The sequence below is a fragment of the Balaenoptera acutorostrata genome, chromosome 2 (genome assembly GCF_949987535.1).
Source record: "Balaenoptera acutorostrata chromosome 2, mBalAcu1.1, whole genome shotgun sequence".
In the NCBI taxonomy this organism is placed as follows: Eukaryota; Metazoa; Chordata; class Mammalia; order Artiodactyla; family Balaenopteridae; genus Balaenoptera; species Balaenoptera acutorostrata.
Genome location: NC_080065.1, coordinates 158,671,594 through 158,685,276, shown reverse-complemented (window position 1 = coordinate 158,685,276; position 13,683 = coordinate 158,671,594). Strand labels below are relative to the sequence as shown.

The 13,683-nt window shown below is 45.3% G+C and overlaps 1 long non-coding RNA gene across 4 annotated transcripts in view; it reads right to left on the bottom strand.

The window, feature by feature from the left end:
- Positions 1-475: 475 nt before the first annotated feature.
- LOC103007326 (uncharacterized) overlaps positions 476-13,683 on the bottom strand; it is a 167,045-nt gene continuing 153,837 nt past the window's right edge. For all 4 annotated transcript variants that reach the window (XR_009007099.1, XR_009007096.1, XR_009007098.1 and 1 more), the window contains 3 exons: positions 9,589-9,834; positions 8,213-8,258; positions 476-705 (listed from right to left, as the gene is read on the bottom strand). This is a non-coding gene — a long non-coding RNA (uncharacterized LOC103007326). The remainder of the gene's footprint in view (positions 706-8,212; positions 8,259-9,588; positions 9,835-13,683) is intronic.

The following is a 13,683-nucleotide window of genomic DNA, read 5'->3' as shown; positions in this document are numbered from 1 at the left end:
CCCCTCTCTGTTCCTGCCATGACTGTTATCTTAAGGTGTCCACAGGAGACAAAGCCTGGCTATTTACCCTGTTTCTGTTGTGACTTCCATTTCGGAGAGCAAAGAGGTGGCTGATTGTAAATGCCTAAACTGGAGCCCACCTAGCTCCTGTCTCAGGAAATGCAAACAGGAGGCTAGTTGCAAGTGTCCAGGCTGAAGCCCATCTTTTTCTCGCCCCAATAAATGTAAGTAGGAGGCCAGTTGTAAATGCTTAGCCTGGAGCCCACCTATCTCCTGTCTCAATAAGCTTCTACAGAACAGTTTAAAAGGGGTCATCCCAGAAAATGTGTGAAGCATTTTGGGAAACATCTCAACCTGTGGAAGAATAAAAAGCAAATAATGACAGGACATGGAGTCAAATCTTTCTTTTTGTACAATGCTGTTTTAGTTATCTTTTGCTATGTTAATAAATCATCCCCAAACTTAGTGGTTTAGAACAACAACGATCATTTATTTATTTGCTCATGATTTTGCAGTTGGGTGGAGCCTGGTGGGGACAATTCATAACTACTCCAAGTGGCATCAGCAGGGTCAGTTTGGCAGGAGCTGGAAGATGCATTTTCCAGATGATTCACTCACGTGACTGGGAGTTCACCTGGGCTATCCACAAGTGAAGAATCGTGGGCTTCTCCACGTGGCTGCTTGGGCTGCCCCACGGCATGGCACCTGGGTTCCAGAAGGGAGAGAGCAGAAGAAGCCAGTCTTGTCAAAGCTAGACCTTGCACTTGCACAGCATCATTTTTGAGGGTGGAGAAATACAGCCCACTTCTCAGTGTAGACAAAGAACTTGTGACTATCTTCGATCCAACATAGATGCTGTTAGTCCTTTCACATCCATATTTTTTGGGAGGTGGTGGGAGGTGGTTTAAGAGAATTTTTTAAATCTTTTTTTTTATTGAAGTGTGGTTGATTTACAATATTGTGTCACTTTCAAGTGTACAGCAAAGTGATTCAATTATACATTTTTTTCAGATTCTTTTCCATTATAGGTTACTATAAGATATTCAATATAGTTCCCTGTGCCATACAGTAAATCCTTATTATCTATTTTATATACACATCCATATTTTTAGTTGATCCACCCAGCAACATTTTTTCATCTTGAATAATTTATTTATTTAATAAGCTTGAAATAAATATGACACAATCTTAACTGTATATGCATGCGTGGAACACAAATGTTTGCTATCATCATCTCTGCATACTTTTTCTGTTTTCTTTAAAATTTTAAATTAGTAGGCTTTACTTTTTAGAACAGTTTCAGATTTACAGGAAAAATTGCAAAGATTCTACAGAGTCCTCATTTAATCCTCCACTCCACACTCACAGTTCCCCTGTTATTGGCATCTTACGTTAGTATGGTACATTTGTGGCCACTAATGAACTAATATTCACATCTTATTATTGAATTTCATCATTTATTCAGAGTTCCGTGGTTTTACGTTGTTTTTTTTTTCTGTTCCAGGATCGCATCTAGGATGCCACATTACATTTAGCTGTTCACAGCGCTTTAGTTTCCTCTGGGCTGTGACAGTTTCTCAGACTTTCCTTGTTTTTGATGACCTTGACAGTTTGGAGGAGCACTGGTAAGGTACAGTGTAGGATGCCCTATTATTGGGATTTGTGGGAAATCTAACCATGGGAAAAACACCAGTGGTTTTCTCATGGTTAGATTGAGGTTATGGTTTGGGGGAAGGAAGATCACAGAGGTAAAGTGCTATTTTCATCACAGCATTTCAAGGGTACATGCTATCAACATGATTTATGATTGCTGGTGTTGACCTTGATCGCCTAGCAGAGGTATGTTTGTCAGGTCTCTCCATTGTAAAGTTCCTCTTACTTGGAAGGAAGTTGCTGTGTGCAGCCCATACGCTTCCCTCCTTTAAGATGAAGTATCTGCATAAATTATCTGGAACTCATCTGCAAGGGAGATTTGTCTCTTCTCCCTTATTTATTAATTTATCAATCATTTGTTTATGTCAGTACCAACTCATGGATATTTATTTTATACTTTGGATTATAATGCAATACTTACTTTATTTTGTTGCTCAAATTAGCCGCCAGTGGCTCTTTCATTTATTCAGCAACATTTTGTTTTGGATATCATCATTGCCAGGAGAAAGATGAGAAAAAGGCAGTTCATCCAAGTGATGAGACAAGCCCAAGACATGGCAACCCACCTCTGACTTCCAAATCTCCATTGTACCTACTCAGCCCACCAGGGCCCTTTGCTGTTGCCCAAAGGACTGGCTGAGATCACCAGGAAGCTCCTCCTAGAAAGTCAAGCAGGTTACCGCTAGTTGTAGGAGGTCCTTGTGTGTGTGGCCTCTCCACAGTCTGAAAGTTCATAGCCAAGGGAAGGGTAATTATATACCTCAACAGAGAAACAAAAAAACCATCTGAACAGCACTGGGTCATAATGAAGCGGTTCAAGGCTCCATAAATAGTGCTGCCCTAGTCCTCAACCATCTCTGAAGCAAATTAAAGCTTGCCTTGGTGCTTGGCATGAACTTGTTGCCCTGCCCCACCCCCGGGTCTACACGGGTCTTCACCAGGAGCACCATCCATGAACAATGGACCGAGATCTGAGAACACTTACACAAGCCCGACATACAGGAGTTGAGCATGCAGTGGCCCCCTCTCGACATATAGTTGATCTGGAACCCCACAAACCGTCTCCACATGGGCTACCCACCCCCAGGCATGAGTGCCCTGGCCATGGGCAATGATTGCACAAATACTTCTCTTTGTATCCAGCAGGGAACAATCTTGAGAAATAAACTGGCTCTGGATGGAAAGTATAAAAATACCACCATAAAGAAGGTCTCATTTGAAGAAACGTTCATACCCTTCAAGGGTCTACATTGTGTCTGCGGCTCAGACATGTGGCTGTGTTTGGAGGAAAAGGCTATTTCAACCTTGATCTCAATGATGTGTTCAGGAAGTCATTCAAAGGTGAGGCGTATTTCAATACCCAAGTTCCTATCCACATAGAGCAAATCCTGTATAGACTGCTATTAAAAACTTACCTAACACAGAAAATGCTTTTAAATCCAACACCTCTCTTTGCCAGTATTTTTTAAAACAAAGCTGTAATGGCCAACAGGCACATGAAAAGATGCTCATCATCACTAATTACTAGGGAAATGCAAATCAAAACTACAGTGAGGTACCACCTCACACCAGTCAGAATGGCCATCACCAAAAAGTTTACAAATAATAAATGTTAAAGAGGGTGTGGAGAAAAAGGAACCCTCCTACACTGTTGGGAATGTAAATTGGTGCAGCCGCTATAAAGAACAATATAGGGGTTCCTTCAAAAACTAAATATAGAGTTACCATATGATCCAGCAATCCCACTCCTGGGCATATATCTGGAGAAAACTCTAATTTGAAAAGATACATGCACCCCAATGTTCATAGGGGCACTATTTACAATAGCCAAGACATGGAAGCAAACTAAATGTCGATCGACAGATGAATGGATAAAGATGTGGTAAATATATATAATGGAATATTACTCAGCCATAAAAAATGAAATAATGCCATTTGCAGCAAAATGGATGGACCTAGAGATTATCATATTAAGTGAAGTAAGTCAGACAGAGAAAGACAAATATCACATGATATCACTTATATGTGGAATCTTAAAAGATGATACAAGTGAACTTATTTGCAAAACACAAACAGACTCACAGACTTAGAAACAAAACTTATGGTTACCAAAGGGGAAAGGCAGGGGAGGGAAAAATTAGGAGTTTGGGATTAACATATACACACTACTATATATAAAACAGATAATCAACAGGGACCTACTGTATAGCACAGGGAACTATATTCAGTATTCAATATCTTGTCATAAACTATATTGGAAAAGAAAAAAAGCTGTATTATAAGGTATTCCAAACATATAAGCAAGTCTCGAGAATACACGTAGCTTTTAGCTTTTAACCAAGTTTATCGTCTTAACATTGTGCTATATTTGCACAGATCTTTATTTTTTAAAGAAAGAAAACATTGTAGAAGCCCTTGCAGTCTCTGTGTACATCCCCATTTCTTGTCCCACTGCCCCTCACCTGCCCTTAGCTAAAGCTGGTATTCTCTGCCATTCACACCAGACTCTTCTCTCCTGCCACTCACAACCTGTCCACTTGGTCAGGAGCGCAGTGCTAGGTAAATGCATCAGGAAGTGTGCACTGGGGGGACTCACCTATCATAACTGCTCAGCTAAAGAACGGGACTGCTGAGCGCAACCGTCAGGAAGAGGAGATGGGGCCTTGAGGAGAGAATGGACAAAAAATACGGTGTAGAACTTGAAACACATTTCAACCTCCTGAAGGCAAAACAGGCTGCATCAGATAATATTATCTGTTTTGCCTAAACTCTCCTTTGTTTTTCTACAGTCACTGTGCCCGTGATGAAAATGATTTCACATGCCAACATTAAAAAAAAATCTTATGTTCTTCATTCTCTTAAGAACTGAGGGAGGAGGAGACTCAGAGCTGGAGGAGCAGGGCAGGGCAGGGCAGGGCATTGGGAAACGTGGGTGAGGTCAGCATTGATCCGGCTACATGACACTGTTAAGGTCCAAAGACGTAGTAAGTGTTATCAGACTTCTAAAACATGTTTGATAGGCTAGGGGATGTTTGGGCAGGCTAGTGGGTTCCAAAAATCTATTTCTGCAAGATCTCCGCTGACTGAGTTAAGGCTCTATGGATGGGTTCTTTCAGGCTCATCAACTGAATCAAGATAAAAACAAACAAAAGCAGGGAGACCCCAAACCATACTTACTTGCTAAATTTCCAACCAAACTAAATTTAAATTTTGTTAGTGAACCCTGAACTGAATCCAACCAAAGTGTTTTCAAAACCCCATTTGCCAGACTGGTTCACACTAGAAGTTTCCAGCACTGTAGACCCAGACCGCAGTCCAGCCTCTGAATTGCTGTCACTCGAAGGGAAGGAAATGGTCAAGGGTCTGTTTTGTGCCAGGCATGGTTGTGGATGTTTCACTCTCTATAGCTTATTTAGCCCTCACAAAACCCTCTGAAGGATGGCATTAACCCCATTTGATAGATGAGGACATCGGGATTCAGAGAGGTTAAGCAACCTGCACAGGGTAACACAGCCAGGAAGTAGTTTATCTGGGTGGCCCTCGGATTAAATACAACCATATGTAAGCTCCTGTTTTTCTACAGTGGTCTCACTTGTGCTGTGTGTTGGTTGGGCTGTTTTCAAATTGTAGGGAGCAGAAAGGTGTCTGGGTTCTCGTTCTCTTGGAACTTGGGAGATGAATCGTAAGAATCCAGAGGAAGTGAAGGAGCCCAGGAAACAAACGCGATCATATTAGTAGCCGGACTCAGGCTTCTTGGAGAATGAAACAGAGACCCATCCTCTCAGCGGGAGCAATGTAGCTGCTGATTCTAGTGACGCTGCCCCGCTCAACATATTCTCTCTCTCTCTCTCTCCCTCTGTCTCTCCTGCTCTGCTTGTCTCATGATTTCTGCCACATGGCTGCATATCTCAGTTCCCACCAACACCCTACTCAGTGTGTGTGTCTCCCTTTTTCAAAGGACAATTGGTAAGAGGCCAGGCACCTCATGGATGGACATCCTCACATGACCAGCTAATCCTTGGCCCCATCACGTGTGCTCAGGGTAGCAAGGTCACGTGACACAAATGTGGTTAATCATACAGAAGATACCACTGTTCTTCAGAAAGGAGGTATGGGTGTGGTGGGCCCGTGGGGTCCCAGGGACTTCTGTATCAGCTTTTCGTGGCTGCCATCACAAATCATCACAAGTTGGTATTTATTCTCCCCCACGGTTCAGGAGGTTGGAGTCTGAAATTAAGGCATCAGCAAGGCTGTGCTCCCTCCAAAGGGACCATGGGAGATTCCTTCCTTGCCTCTTCTAGCTTCTGGTGGCCCAGGCATTCCTTGGCTTGTGGCTGCTTCACTCCCATCTCTGCCTCTGTCTTCATGTGGCCCCCTTCTCCTTGTGTGTCTCTGTGTCCTCCCCTCTTATAATAAGGACACCAGTCATTGGATTTAGGACCCATCCTAAATCCAGGATGATTCCATTTCGAGATCCTTAACTAGGTACATCTGCAAAGACCCTATTTCCACATAAAGTCACAGTCTGGATTTCCAGGTGGACATGAATTTGGGGGTACATTATTTAAACCATTACATCTTCTTTATGGTACAGTGTAGTGTTACACACCCCCCCAAAGCACACCAGGGGCTGCGAGAGAGCAGGGGTCATGCCTTTGTTACTTCTTTTGGACCTGCCCCAGCATGACGCCAGGTAGTAATTAAATGCCTACTGGCTGGACCAGAATAGACCAGGAAAAAAATTCAGAAAAATCAATTGATGCATCATTCTATCAAAGTCCCTACCTTCTATAGGTGGCTGTGCCCAGCTTTGGCATCCTCTATTCATCACGGCTGACTGGTAAGCATTTTCTGGGCCACCATACCACACAGCACCCTCCCCAGAGACGTGGATTTGCAACTCTGCCCTGTCTGCTGGACAGAGACCTGCCACTGTCGCTTCTCCATCCTGGAGTCGCTCTAGTGCCATCTCTGCAGACCAAACCATGCCTTCTAGTGTTTTTCTGCCCATGAGCTGACTGGCTCCAAAATTCACACGAGGTTTCCTTCCCATTGCCTCTCAGTCACTGGAGAAGACGAACGAGTCCTGTTCCGGTTCAGCCTTGTTCACTAAATGTTCTCTGGTGGGAAAACAAACCAAACCAAACCCCAGAACTCGTTTGGTTCTCAGTGATATAAAAAAATATTTGGATTTGGTTCGAGGTTGAGCAAACTGGTGCAGTTTGTTCCAGTTTCTGGTTCGTCGTTCAGGCCAAGTCCCTGCTCCAGACAGAAAGAATGTCCCTGGAATGCGTCTTCCAACAAGAGCTCAACAGCTGAAAGGGCTGGACGTCCGGACGGAGGCCGCCTGCTCAGCAGGCGCCGAGGGGCTTCCCTGTGGCTCTCAACGCTGGTCTCCCAGGCCTCGGGGTCAGGGCCTGGCAGCACATCTGGCCGGGTTCTGCAGGGAAGGCCATGCCACCTTCCACGGACTGGAAGAGAATGCCAGGCCACAGCGCCGCTGAGCCCACCCTCACCCCAAGGGACCCAGAAGAAGAGTGGGGGCAGCTGGGTGGTGGGGATCACGGTGTAGATCAACCGCCATCTCCACACAAGCACAGCCCCGGGGATCTCCATCAGGCAGGGGCCCAGAGGAGGACCCAAAGAACTAAGTAAATGTTTGGCTGATCAGGAGACAATGGGGAGTGTTGTGTCCTGGGGCAAGCGGGCAGAGGCATTCAGATTCAACCTGTTTTTAGGCTGGTGCTCCTTCTGTGTGCTGGGTGGTCTGAGAAGCCTGCAGAGGAACGCTCCACACCTTCCTATTCGGCAGGTGTGAATTCAGAGCACAGTTTCTAGGGCCTGCGCAGCTCTCTCCCTCCCCAGATAGGAAGCAATGCAGAGCCAAGGACAGGCCATCAGGATACTCATCCGAAGGAGCCACTGCAGGGGACGGAGCAGCTGGGGGCATTGGGGACATCCAGCAGTGAATCATCAATGAGGAATTTTGAAAGGAAAACACATATTTCCACTCTAGTCTCCCTCCCACACGGATCCACACATCAAAGGGGTCCTGAGATACAGGAACTAGTCAGCAGGGCTGATCGGGTTTGCCCTGAGTGCTGGAAACCCGAGGGCTGGGACCAGAAGGCAGATCCCTGAGGGCCTGCCCCAACTCTGTGCTGTAGGGAGAGACACACCTAGGCCACACCACGCAGGAAGCTGACAAACACCGTCAAGGGAAACGGGATGAACGCTCCGAGAAGTGGTCTAGTCCAAACACCTCTATTTCTCAGAATTATCTTTCCTAGATCCTTACCCTTCAAATAATCAACCAAAGGGCACCCTTATCAAAGGCAAGTCGGGTGTTCCCTGACTTAGCTCGAAGCCATGTTTATTCTGCCTTGGCTACGTGAATGGTGATCGTTGCCTGAGACATAATCCAGAAACATTTCTGAGTGCTGGCCACCCGGACAGGATCAGACCCCTTGCACAGACCCCGTGCTCTCAGCTGGCTGTGCGTTCTGTTCGACGATGCTTGCTACGTGCTGGGTTCAATTATAGGTTTCCATATACTTACATCTTCATTAGTTCTACATTGCCGAGTAGATGGAATGTGCTGTCAGCTTTAAAAAAAAAAAAAAAAAGTGTTATGTTTTTTTTCAAGGATTCAATACTGTCTAGTCCTATTTAAAAAAGAAAGGAAAAAAAAATAGCTTGGCTGAAGCCTATATTGCTAACGGGCATGGAATTGATTCACAAGTTCCCAACTCTAGTTATATAAAAGCAATTACTGCAACCTAGAGTAATTGGTTCCATATCCAATATTCGCAGAAGGTTGTTTATATATGGATTTGAATTGGGAGAGAAAAAAAATGAAAAAAATGTATCAGAGAGCATTTAAACTACATATATATATATATATATACACCCTTAAAAACGTCTTTAGCTGTGTGGGATTCAAATGAAGCAAAACTGGCAGAGACCAGAGCCCTGAAGACCCCAGAATTCCAAGACTGGGCAGTGGGTAGTCTGGGCACTGGAAGTCATGAAGACCAGAGTCTATGGCGGCCTGGAAGGCCCATTCCACAGCTGGCAGCTTTCAGCACGTAGTGGCCACCTCTTGCTCAGGGGCAGAGCCCACTCCACAGCCCCGGCGAAGCCTTTGCCTGACTCCCAGTCTATGGATTTTCATATCTTATTTGTGGCTCTGGGAACCCAGCTCCCACTCTGTCCCCCAAGTGGGCTCCTTAGAGCTGGAAGGTATTGGCATAAGAGGACACGGCATGGGGTCAGATGCAACATTCCCATATGGCTTCAGAAACCACTTCAGCAAGGAAAGCTATCCAGTGGGGAGGTCTGTGGACCTGAGGAACCTATATGGGCAAACAGAAAGCCCTTCAGAGTTGGAAACTCAGGAAGGGAGTTAAAGGCAAGCCTTCCTCAGTGATGTGAAGGTGATGGAATTGACTTCATGGGTGTAAAGTGAGATTTAACATTGATCTCTGTTACGTTTCATGCTTGGTTGGAACCTAAGACCTTTTGGAGCTTTCTTTCTGCCACCTACAGAATTGCCTTTCTATCCTGGCTTTGTTTCATCTGTAAATGTAATAAGCCTACGTTACATATCTTTTACATATCATTAATAAAACTGCTAGAGGGAATTCCCTGGAGGTCCAGTGGTTAGGACTCTGCACTCTCACTGCCAAGGGCATGGGTTCAATCCCTAGATCCCACAAGCTGCGTGGCACGGCCAAAAAAAAAAAAAAAAAAGGTAATCAACAGCTCAAGTCACAATAAACTGATTTTAAAAAAATTAAAATGCTAGATGATAAGGGAAGCCCTCAACCACCCAGGGACCTCCACGGAGATGGGCCCCCACCGGCTTATCAAGGTTCAACCAGGTGCACGCTCACCGACCTCCTCTACCCTCCCTCACACAGCTCCCCAGCTTACCTGTAAGGATAACGCCCGATCTGGGGAGTCGAGAGGAAGGCACAACTCAGGTTGCCAAGGGTGTCTCCTCTTTGTTTGGGTTCACAGAGAGTTAGCAAACATGGTGTGCTAACATGACCCTGTGGGGCACGCAGGCAATTCTGTGGACGCTGGCCCAGGCTACTCCTGCAAATTCCACACCACAACTGCAGAGGCTTCTGGCTTCTCCTCCCTGTTATCTCTGGCCAGCCTCTGTGGATTCTCAGCCTGGCAAGAGAGGCCGGTTTCTAAAATTCTGGCAACTACATGGGGTCTGTCACACGCTGCCTTTGATTTGGAGGTCTTGATTTAAGCTCAAACCACGTAACTTTCATGGGGTTACTGTTCATGCCTCCTTCTCACCTCAAATTTGGTTCATCAAAGTCAGTCTTCCAGAAGGGTATGAGGGCCCAACAGTCCCCAGGGGTGTTTCCTTGAGATACACTCCATAAGAAATGACAGGAGAAGCAGAGACACTCTTGTTCCTCCTTCTTGAGGTTCAGCCCAAGGACATAAGATATTTTTAATTAAGAGGATGAAAAAAACTTAATGTTTGAGATAGATGATTGGAAATCCAGCTAACTCATAATCAAAGTGCATTTAGTCACTTGAGAGAAGACAATGTGAGCTATGGGATGCTCTGTAGGCATAAAAGCGTTTAAATTCAGAACAGCTGGACTCAGCAGAGTCCCATCAGCGTTCCAGAGACCTGGCCTGAGGCGGAGCCAGGGGATGATGGAAATGCTTCTCCCCACGATGGTGCAGGGCTTTCTGCTCTCCCCATAGACTGGTGGAACTGCCACGTGTTCCCATTTTACACACTGACAGCAGTTATGATTAGAAAAGGTTTTGCTGCCAATTTGAGAATATATAAACCAGCAGGACGAGAGAATAAATTTCAGCTCCTTCTTCAGCTGGCCGAGAGGCAGCTGCGCATTTGGAATGTAAAGGGAAGGTCTGGGCTGAGAAATTAGAGGAGAGATATCTGCCATCAGTCTTTCAGAGGAGGGGGAAAGGACTGTCCAAAGGTATATTCTTTCAGAGTTCTGGCTTCGGTTTCCTTCTCTTTCAAATGCTAGAGCTCTCGGGCAGTTGTGAGGATTTAGTAACATAATAATGCAAGTGGGAACACTATTGGGAAAGAGGGGAGGAGAGAGAAAGAAGGAAAGGGAAAGAAAAAAGGAGAGAGAGAGAGAAAGAAAGAAGCAGAGATAGAGAAGACTTTGACTCTTCACCCACTGATCTATATACTGACTGAGGCCAAACCAAACCACAGAGAAATGCAGAGCTGAGATAATTTTGTTCATTCAAAAAATATTTATTATTCTAGATACTGTTCTAAGTGCCTTGGTTACATCAGTGAATAAAGCAGGTGAAAATGCCTGCCCTCATGGGCAGAAGTAGTGCTGAAGCCTGATCAAACTGTGCCTGAAGCCTTGTTATCCCTAGACACTTATCTGAGCCAATGAATTCCCAAAGCTTTTAAACCAGTTTGAGTTGGCTTTTTTGTTACTTGCAAAGCAAAGTATCCTCACTACTACCACCATCCTCTAGACATGGTGGTACCTGACCAAACCCTGGTCACGTTTCACTCCACATTCAAATTAAGGGGGGACACAAAAGATAAAATGTACATGTCTCTGTTTGAGAAACTGGCCACCTCTGGGTGGCATACAGCTCTTATAAATAGCCAGGAAGCAGATTCAGGCTGGAAAGGAATTTTAACAATTTCAAAAAAAAAAAAAAAGATAAAAGGGAAAGAAAAAAAGGGGAAGAATTCCACAGGAAATTGAAGGGGAATTTGGGAGATAGAATGCAGCAAGCATCATTGGACCATGGCCAGAACAAGCCTCCCCTTATTAGAAGCACCAGGAGAGCCTGAGTGTCCAAGAGCACTATGACCATCCCAGAGTCTCTCACTGGAGAGATGTTTAATGAATGGTATTTCAGGGTACAATTTATACATGTGAGTAAGCATCCTTTGTTCATTTTGTCCCCTAAAACTCACTTCCACTTGGGAAAGATAATGCTCTGAATTTCAAGAATCTCCAAATAAATGCTTTTTTCTTTTAAACAAAAGTAGTGTTTTGTTCTCCACTTTTGTAGGGTTCGTGAAATAAACCCCAGTTGTCTTGAACTCTAATGGGATATGTCACCTTAACTGAGGAGCAGGGCTAAGGATTATGGTACAAATCTTCTCAGAAAGATTTGTAAAAGCGATACGCATCCTCCTTCCCTTCTACTAGGAAGTAATCTAACAGCTAATTGTTGCCTTTTAATAAACCCTTTCGATGTTGCAAGTTGCCATGGACATTCTGCTATTTCTGCCTCATCGGCATCTACTCATCCATCTTTTGTTAACAACACCCAATTTTCCTTGGGAAGCCAACCTTCCTCTACTTTCAGGCCTTGTGGTTCAGTTAAGTCTGACTCCCTGCTTTAGGGGAGGACAGGAGACCCAGACCCAACCCATCAGAGCACCACACCCTCCTGGCCACATGATAATTGGTTTGAGGATGGTCACATGGCCCAAACCAAGCCAGTGGGAATCAGTCCAACAACTCTAGTTGAAATTATTGGGAAAGACACTGTCCCTTTCCACTGAGGCTGCTTAGCTGATAGGATGCGAGTCCAGAGTTACCGTGGTGCTAATGGGAACGCAGCAGGACTGAGGGATAGGGAGAGATAGCACATCTGGACCTCCAGATCCAGCTATACCTGATGACAGGCTCTATCTATGAACTCTTTAAGATATCTGAGCCAAAATTTTTCCTGTTTTGCTTAAAACAGTTTAAGTTATATTTCTGTCATTTAAACCAAACTTCTCGCTAATTCATAAGCAAAGGCTGCCTGGGTATTCCCTACCAAGCTTATCCTGCACAAGACACATGCTGTCACAGAAGTTTCGAGTAGCTTGGTCCCCACCATCTACCCCTCGGGCGTCTTCCAAACGCAGCTTCTCTTTCAAAAGATGAAGTGTTCACCACGCTGCCCCTCTGTTCATTCTCCCTACTCACCGCAAACTCCACTTGTTCTCAAAGCTGTGTTTGCAGACCCCTCCTACCTCCACTGACCCCATGGACCTTTAAATCTGATGCAACTGCTACAGCCCAAGATCTTTTTTGAGAGGAACCCCAACTCCAGTTGCTGCATATAATGTTCTTGGGGTGGCAGACAGGAGAGCACAAACTGGAGTCCTGGTCAATTTGAACTTACCTCGGCCTTTGGACTAAAGTTCGACTTGGCTTCAGAGAAGTAAGGATGCGCTCAGGGGAAAAAGCAGCTACAGCACCATGGAGACAAAATCTCATGATTACACTTCTGTGTTCTTTTCTCAAAAGGCCTTTAAAGACCTCATTACCCAGGTACATGTGGCACTCAAACTGAGTGGTATTCACATGGACACAGAGAAAGGCTGGCCACCAGCCCTGATTACTATCTACCACCTTCCAGAGAGAGAGAGCTGTGGGCCAGGGTTCTATGAAAGGGCAACCCAAAGGGCAACGGCAACCCCCTGCCCTGAGGGGACATGTGGTAGGTGAATAATGCCTCCCAAAAGAGGTCCCTGTCCTAATGCCTAGAACTTGTGAGTGTGACCTTACACGGCCAAAGGGGTTCTGCAGCTGTGATGAAGTTAAGGGTCTCGAGATGGGGAGATTATTCTGCATTATCCGCATGGGCTCAATGGAATCACAAAGATCCTTATAAGAGCGACGCGGGTGGCAGTGAGAGTCGGAGGAGAAGGCCACGTGATGACAGAAGCAGATGTTGGAGTGATGCACTTGGAACAAGGGGCCACCGGCCAAGGGATGCACGTGGCCTCTGGAAGGTAATAAAAAGCAAGGAAAGGAATTCTCCTCTAAGGCCTCCAAAACTGGACTCCTTGAACTGGAAAACCTTGACTTCCGGACTCCAGAACTGTACGAGAATAAATCCGTGCTGTTTTAAGCCACTGTGTTTATGGTACTAGGAAACGAATTCAGGTCACATGGGTCAAGATGCCAGCAACAGCTCCCTGGCTCTGGTCCTTGTGGTGGGGAAGAAGCTACAGGTGCATGATAGCCTCCCCATCCCGTA